This window comes from Eulemur rufifrons, chromosome 6 (assembly GCF_041146395.1).
Source record: "Eulemur rufifrons isolate Redbay chromosome 6, OSU_ERuf_1, whole genome shotgun sequence".
Classification (NCBI taxonomy): domain Eukaryota; kingdom Metazoa; phylum Chordata; class Mammalia; order Primates; family Lemuridae; genus Eulemur; species Eulemur rufifrons.
The window spans coordinates 78,687,801-78,696,044 of record NC_090988.1 but is presented as its reverse complement, the minus strand read 5'-3'; the positions used below and the strand labels follow the sequence as shown (position 1 = coordinate 78,696,044).

At 39.3% G+C, this 8,244-nt stretch overlaps 2 pseudogenes; one reads left to right on the top strand and one right to left on the bottom strand.

Annotated features, from left to right (window-relative positions):
• Window positions 1-2,031: 2,031 nt before the first annotated feature.
• Window positions 2,032-4,116, bottom strand: LOC138384916 (TIMELESS-interacting protein pseudogene; annotated as a pseudogene).
• A 2,216-nt stretch (window positions 4,117-6,332) lies between these two features.
• LOC138385483 (small nucleolar RNA U3) lies at window positions 6,333-6,422 on the top strand (annotated as a pseudogene).
• The last annotated feature ends 1,822 nt before the right edge of the window (window positions 6,423-8,244 follow it).

The following is an 8,244-nucleotide window of genomic DNA, read 5'->3' as shown; positions in this document are numbered from 1 at the left end:
GATACCCTGTTATTGCTGCTTGAGAGGTGCTTCAATTTAGATTTTTTTCCTTATAATTTTCCAGTGTTTCAAGGGAACCATTCTTTCTAGGATTCAATGTCCAGTACCATAATTTCATGAGATCTTTATTGTGGAATCCAATCATTAATCCACTCAAAAATATTTATTAATCTAAAAAGTGTGCCAATTACCAGAGGTAGCTTTGGGTTCTGTGAGGCTTGAAATGTCCTACAAATTTGTGGGCCCTCTTTTAAAAAAAAGGCAGGAGCAAGGCTGGGCACAGTGGCTCACATTTGTAATGCTAGCACTCTGGGAGGCTGAGGTGGGAGAATCGCTGGAGCTCAGGAGTTCGAGACTGGCGTGAGCAAGAATGAGACCCCAGTCTCTATCAAAAATAGAAAAAATTAGCTGGGCATGGTGGCGCACTCCTGTAATTCCAGCTACTTGGGAAGCTGAGGCAAGATCACTTGAGCCCAGGAGTTTGAGGTTCCTGTGAGTAGGCTGACGCCGCGGCACTCACTCTAGCCCAGGCAACAGAGACTCTGTCTCCAATAAACAAACAAACAAATAAATAAATAATTAATTAAAAAAAAGAGGAGCAGAAAGAGAAGTGAGAAGGGGGAAAGGAGGTGGGGGAGGGGAGCTATGACAACAATAATGACAATGACAGTGGTGGCAACAGCAACAAAAGTACAAATTGAAAATTAGGTACAGACTTCTCTTTCTGGGAAGAGGGAAGAGGGGTACATTTCCCCATTCCTTCTACTAAGTACAATAAAAAACCCTAGATACTATATGTAAACCAAACATACCTAGACTCAGAAAGGTGGAGAAAAGAAAGCAGACAGACTAGAGGCCTTGGAACCCAGGAATGACATGGCGAAGTTTTGTTTTTACCTCACATATCCCAGGCTTTGAGCTGAAGAAGCCAGCAACCTGGAAACACCAATGGGCACAAAAACCTTGCTCTTTCTAGTCAGAGAAGTATGAGGACTTGAAGGTAGGAACATCTGTTTCTAGTCCTGTCTCTGACATTAACAGTGACTTGGAAAATATTCTCTTTAGCTAGCATTATGATTCCAAGTTGGGAAAGGAAAGGAGTTGTGTTTTAAGCAAAGTTTACCTTTCATTGCTTAGAACAGAAATAATTGCATATTATAATATATTTGAAATGAAAGAAATGTATAAAGAAAAATCCCACCATCTAGAAACAACCATTATTAACATTTGAGGCATTTTTTAGGGTTTTTTAAAATTAAAAAAAAATTTGTTTTTAGTTTGTAAGACAATTTTTATTTTTACTTTTTAAAAATGGGCATTAACATTCAATATATACTTACATCTTAAAACATTCCCAGCTTAGTGAAAACAAGGCATTCAGTGGCACAGTAGCAACAGAAGCTGTTTATTAACTACTAATTATTTTATGAAGTCATATCTATATGAAAATAAACACTAAAGAAAATAAATAGACTTAACTGAAGTTAATAAGTGACAAGCATAATTATAAATAAATAACAGATTTTATCCTAGCACTCTGGGAGACCGAGGTGGGAAGATTGCTTGAGCTCAGGAGTTTGAGACTAGCCTGAGCAAGAGTGAGACCCCATCTCTACTAAAAATAGAAAAGGGTTGTCATGGTGTGCGCCTATAGTCCCAGCTAATCAGGAGGCTAAGGCAGGAGGATAGCTTGAGCCCAGGAGTTTGAGGTTGCTGTGAGCTAGGCTGATGCCACAGCACTCTACTTAGGGCAACAGAGTGAGACTCTGTCTCAGAAAGAAAGAAAGAAAGAAAGAAAGAAAGAAAGAAAGAAAGAAAGAAAGAAAAAATACATACATACATACCAGATTTCAAACAGGAATCTGCAAAAAGCTTTACTACCTAAGGATTTTCACTCAAAGTAGACAAAATGCATAGTAATCCCAACTTTGCAAGGTAGTGAATTAAAAGGTACATTTTCTCTTAGTGGAGGACCATCTAACTAACCTCAGTAACATTTTTGGATGAAACATAAAATTACAATTGCATATTTTAAAAGGATTGGTCCAGTTGAGTTTCCTCCCATTTAAATTCCTCCTCTTCATTTAAAGCATTAGCAGGAGCATCATTATGTGGACTGTCCAGAATGTCTTTGTTTAGTCCATTTGACTCCTCCTTTTGATCCTCACCAGTGTGAACCCTTCAGCTATCTGTGCCCTGGGTGTGTTCATTAACACGTCATTTCCTAGGGACTATTGCTCAGCAGCTTTGCCTGCCTTCTTTCCAAGGCCAGTTGTTTATTTCTCTCAATTCTTTGTTGTTGTTTTTCTGTTAGGCTTCTACTTGACTTAGAAGCAAACTTCTCACTTTCAGATGAGTTTGTCAAAAAGGAATCTAATTTAGTAGCAGTTACATCATGGCCATTATTTTCCCCTACGTCATCATCATTAGTAACAAAATCTTCATGTAAAAAACAGAGATCAAGATGAATTTCTTTTAAACAGGTCTGAACTTGCTTTTTATTTCCCAGGTATTCAATTCTGTCACTAAAATCCTCAAACTGCAGTTCAGGGAATAGCTTATGATAGTGCCCAGTGCTCCATGTGCCTGATTACTGTCTTCAAGTCTAAAATAAAAATGTATTTTCTGTTATTTTATATATAAGGTCACCAAAACCCCAAATATAAAATGCAATTATTTTTATTACATATATAAACTATTATTTATATTAATTATATTATTAATATAATTATTATATTTTATATTATATTACATTTATTATAATCATTATATAATTATTATATTTTTATATTATATTTATTTTTTATTACTAATAGTATATAAACTATTATTTATATTAATTGTACTATTAATATAATTATTATATTTATTATAATAATTATTTTTACACATGAAGACTTGGTACAGAGACCCTTACAATTATTTCAGATATAGACCATTGCAGTTTTTTTCTTTTTTTTTTTTTTTTTTTTAGACAGAGTCTCACTCTGTTGCCCAGGCTAGAGTGAGTGCCGTGGCATCAGCCTAGCTCACAGCAACCTCAAACTCCTGAGCTCAAGGGATCCTCCTGTCTCAGCCTCCCGAGTAGCTGGGACTACAGGCAGGCACCACCATGCCCGGCTAATTTTTTCTATATATATTTTTAGCTGTCCATATAATTTCTTTCTATTTTTAGTAGAGATGGGGTCTCGCTCTTGCTCAGGCTGGTCTCGAACTCCTGAGCTCAAACGATCCGCCCACCTCGGCCTCCCAGAGTGCTAGGATTACAGGCGTGAGCCACCGCGCCCGGCCCAGTTTTTTTCTTTTTTTTTTTTTTTTTGAGACAGAGTCTCACTCTGTCGCCCAGGCTAGACTATAGTGGCATCATCATAGGTCACAGCAACCTCTAATTCCTGGGCTCAAGTGATTCTCCTGCCTCAGCCTCCTAAGTAGCTGGGACTACAGGCATGTGACACAACACCTGGATAATTTTTCTATTTTTAGTAGAGACGGGGTCTCGCTCAGGCTGGTCTTATACTCCTGAGCTCAAGCAATCTTCCCACCTCGGCCTCCCAGAGTGCTAGAGTTATAGGCGTGAGCCACTGCGCCTGGCCCATTGCATTTTTCTTTTTTATATATATTTTAAAACCATAACAGCTTGGGATTGACTTCCATCATGCCAATGTGAGGAGCTCCACTGACCCAGTTCCTGGTGAAACTAACAAAAATTATTTTTAAATAACAACAATTTAAGGCCTCTGAAAATGGTCCTAAGAGCAAACAACGAGAAGAAACATCTATTCAAGAAAATATATGAAAATTGGGTAAGAAAGGTTACAGTCTGTGGTATTGAACCAAGACCACTCCTTACCTCCTGCTCCCAAATCAGCAAGGCAGACTCCACTCCACACTGCTGTATGCAAGAACAGAGGAATCCCCAGCTCCTAGTGGGAGGACTTTATTCTTGGGAGGAGCAGAATATCAGCATTTCTCATCTAGCCCTAACTATCTGTTGTGAAGCTAAGTCTGGGGTAAGTATGGTTGAGAGGTGGGGGCTCCCTTCTGCTGTACCCCCACCAATGTAATGGAGGCTCTACCTTGGGTGTAACTAGCTGAGGATAACGGGGCCCTGGACATCCTTGCTCTGACTTGTAAAGCAGTGGTTCCATTCGAGGAGAGGCTAGCTTAGAAGACAGGCTACTTCCTCCAACTATGCTCAGATCCTAGAGGGAGGATGTCACTCAGAAGTTTGCCATGGTTCGCACATCCAGCTCCAGAGCCTGGCTCAGGGATTTTGCCTAGTAGAAGAAGCAGCTTATAAGAAAAACAATTACTAATCTTTTCAGAAAAGAACTGACTTCATTTGCAACAGAGCACGGAGAAGATCAAGCCTAAGGGCACTCACAAGAATAGCGCAGGTTGTGGTGAAAGGCAGTTGGGAGGCCATTCAAGATACAGGCTAAGCTGTGGGGGCTAACTAATCAGAAGAGAACTGGAAACAAGACAGCTGGGAGAAGCCCACCTGGCATTGCCACAAATATCAGTGACATCAGAAATTGTTCCTTCAGGCCAGGCGCAGTGGCTTATCTCTGTAATCCCAGCTCTTTGGGAGGCTGAGGTGGGAGGTTCACTTGAGGCCATGGGTCCAAGACCAGCCTGGGCAACACAGTGAGACTGCCATCTCTACAAAAAATAATAAGAAATACCAACTGGGCGTAGTGGTGCCTGCCTGTAGTCCTAGCTACTCAGGAGGGTGAGGAAGGAAGATCACTTGAACCCAGGAGTTCAAGGCTGCAGTGAGCTCTGATTGTGCCACTGTACTCTAGCCTAGGCAACAAAGTGAGACCCTGTCTCAAAAACAAAAAAAAATCATCTCTTCAAGTGAGCATTGATTGGATTAATTTGTAGAACAATTTATGCCCCAGGCCATTGTTGAAAATGATAGAGCAATCAGCTAGTAGTAACTAGGGGAGTTTAACAACCAGATGTAGTCAGTGAAAGAGAGGCAAAGAGCCCTGCCAAAGCCCCTGTCATCTCAGGGTGACTGTGAGCAAACCTAAAACTGCACTTCTTTGCAGAGCAACTTCAGAGCCTCAACGCTGGAGTGAGGGTGGAGAGTACTTCACTAAAATAATACAGCCAGTCAGTAACCAAATAATAATGACAAGCCTTAGGGGGGTGGGGACCAGTATCCAGAGTTACTACAAGCTGCAATACGTTATCTAAAACCTCTGGTTTTCAACAAAAAGTTTTGAAGAATGCAAACAGAAAAACAAAACAAAATTCCAAAAGCAGGATAGTATGATCCATACCCTGGGAAAAAAGCAGGCAACAGAAGTTGTCTCCAAGAGTGACCTGATGTCCATTTTAGCAGAAAAAGACTTCAAAGCAGCTACCATAAACATGGTTATGATATCAAAGGAAGTTATGATTGAGGAAGTAAAGGAAGGTATAATGACAATATTTCTTCTAATATAGAACATCAATAAGGAGATAGAAATTATAAAGAAGAACCAAATGGAAATTCTAAGGTTGAAAAATATGACAACTGGAAAAACAAACTCACAAGGGGGCTTAGCAGTATATTTGAACTGATATAAGAAAGAATAAGTGAACTTGAAGATAGATCAAGAGAGATTATGCAAGCTGAAGAACAGAGAGAAAAAAGAATGGAAAAAAAGATGAAAGCCTCAGAAAAATATGGGATACTATCATGCACAGCAACATATATGTAATAGATTACCAGAAGGAAAGAATAGAGAGAAAGGAGCAGAAAAATTATTTGAAGAAATAATGCAGAAAACTTACTAAATTTATTGGAAAAAGAAGTAACCTATACATCTAGGAAGCTCAATGAACTCCAAGTAGGATAAACAAAAGGAGATCCACAAGCAGACATATCATAGTAAATATGCTAAAAAGGAGAAAATCTTGAAAGCAAGAGAAAAATGACTTATTACTTCCAAGAGAAAGCCAATAAAATTAACAGCTGAATTCTCAACAGAAACAACTGTTTCTGAAGGCAGTGAGACGACATATTGAAAATACTCAAGGAAAAAAATAAAAACTGGCAAACAAGAATGCTATATCCAGAAAAGCCATCTTTCAAAAATGAAGGTGAAATAAATTTTCTTACATAAACAAAAACTGAGAGAAATTATTGGTAGCAGACCTGCCTTACAAGAAATTCTAAAGGAAGTTCTTCAGGCTGAAAGCAAGTGACTCCAGAGGGTAATTCAAATTCACACCAAAAAATAAAGAGCACCAGTAGAGGTAGTTAATTATGTAATTTTAAAAGACAGTATCAATGCATTTTTCTCCTTTCTTCTATTAAGATTTAAAAAGCTATTGTAAAGACTATACTTTCAGGGATCGTTTCTATAGTTCATTATTAGAGAAGTTTCTCTGAATGTGTAGAGCACCAAAAAAAAAAAAAAGCTATTGTGTAAGATAAAATGTATATAATGTATTCTTAGGCCTATATCATACAAAATGTAACGTATATGTAATATCTTTGCCATTAACAACACAAAAGAGGCATGTGGCAGGAAAACTACACTAGGCTAAGAATATGACTAGAGATGGTAAGGTAATAGTAATAATCATAACGATGTATTTTTGGGCTTGTTATATCTAGAGATGTAATATAATGATAAAATCACAAAAGGGGGGGGAGGGAATAGAGCTATGCAAGAATAACATTTCTATATATCACCAGAATCAAGCTCATATAAATCTGAAGCTGATTCTAATAAGACGGGATTAGTTCCCTTATTAGAAGGGACACCAGAGGAGCTTGACTTCTCTCTGCCATGTGAGGGCACAGTGAGAAGGCAACTGATTGGAAGCCAGGACGGGAGCCCCCACCAGAAATGGACTCTGCTGGCCTTCATCTGGGACGTTTAGCCTCCAGATCTGAGAAAATAAATTTCTGTTATTTAAGCCACCCAGGCTGTGGTATTTTGTTGTGGCAGCCTAAGCAGACTAAGATACTGGTGCTCAGCTCTAGCAGTCATAATGATGACTTTTCATATTTCTCACTTGGATGGCAGATTATTTGTTCATGACCAGTATGAGCATGGTTAGAAGGTAAGTTTTTGCTTTGCAGTGCTTTTGAATGGTGCTTTAATATATAATCTTTTTGATAGTGAATTGTTTGCAAACTCCTGTGATAATGTTAATGCATTCACTTTAGCGTCAGCTGTAAAAAACCCTAACTTCCTGACTTCTACTTAAGTCAAATAACATTATCTTATAATAAACTCAACGGAGGACTGGCATGGAAAAGACTCTCCACTGAGTGGCCCATAAACAGTTTTTAAGCCATTGATAAAGTTTAAGTAAAGACGGCTAATTAAAATTTATTCTAAAGCCAGACTCTTCTGTTAGCTTGTTTCAAGTGTTTTGACTTCTCTTGCTTCACTGCTTGAAGATTCCTGCTTTCTTATGATAGCCCACTCACTCACTTCCATGGATTAAACAGAAACTAAATTTAAGAATTAATAGACTCTGGTCTGTTGTGAAGTAAGCACAGTGAGGAAAACTAAGAGTGATACGTGAGAAGGATGGGTACTGTTCAAGACATTTTCTTTTTCTTTCTTTTTTTTTTTTTTTCCTTTTTTTGAGACTGAATCTCACTTTGTTCCCCGGGCTAGAGTGCAGTGGCATGATCATAGTTCACTGCAACCTCAAACTCCTGGGCTCAAGCAATCCTCCTGCCTCAGCCTCCCAAGTAGCTGGGACTACAGGTGAACACCACCATAGCCAGCTAATTTTAATATTTTTTGTAGAGATGGGATCTTGCTATGTTGCTCAGTCTAGTCTCAAACTCCTGGCCTCAACTGATCCTGTTGCCTCAGGCTCCCAAAGTGCTAAGATTACAGGTGTGAGCCACCCCACCTGGCTGAGATGTTTTATTTATTTTTTTTTTATTTTTGAGACAGAGTCTCACTTTGTTGCCTGGGCTAGAGTGCCATGGCGTCAGCCTAGCTCATAGCAACCTCAAGCTCCTGGGCTCAAGCAATCCTTCTGCCTCAGCCTCCCGAGTAGCTGGGACTATAGGCATGTGCCACCATGCCCGGCTAATTTGTTCTATATATTTTTAGTTGTCCAGCTAATTTCTTTCTATTTTTAGTAGAGACGGGGTCTCGCTCTTGCTCACGCTGGTCTCGAACTCCTGACCTCGAGCGATCCTCCCGCCTCAGCTCCCAGAGTGCTAGGATTACAGGCGTGAGCCATGGCGCCCGGCAGAGATGTTTTATTTTA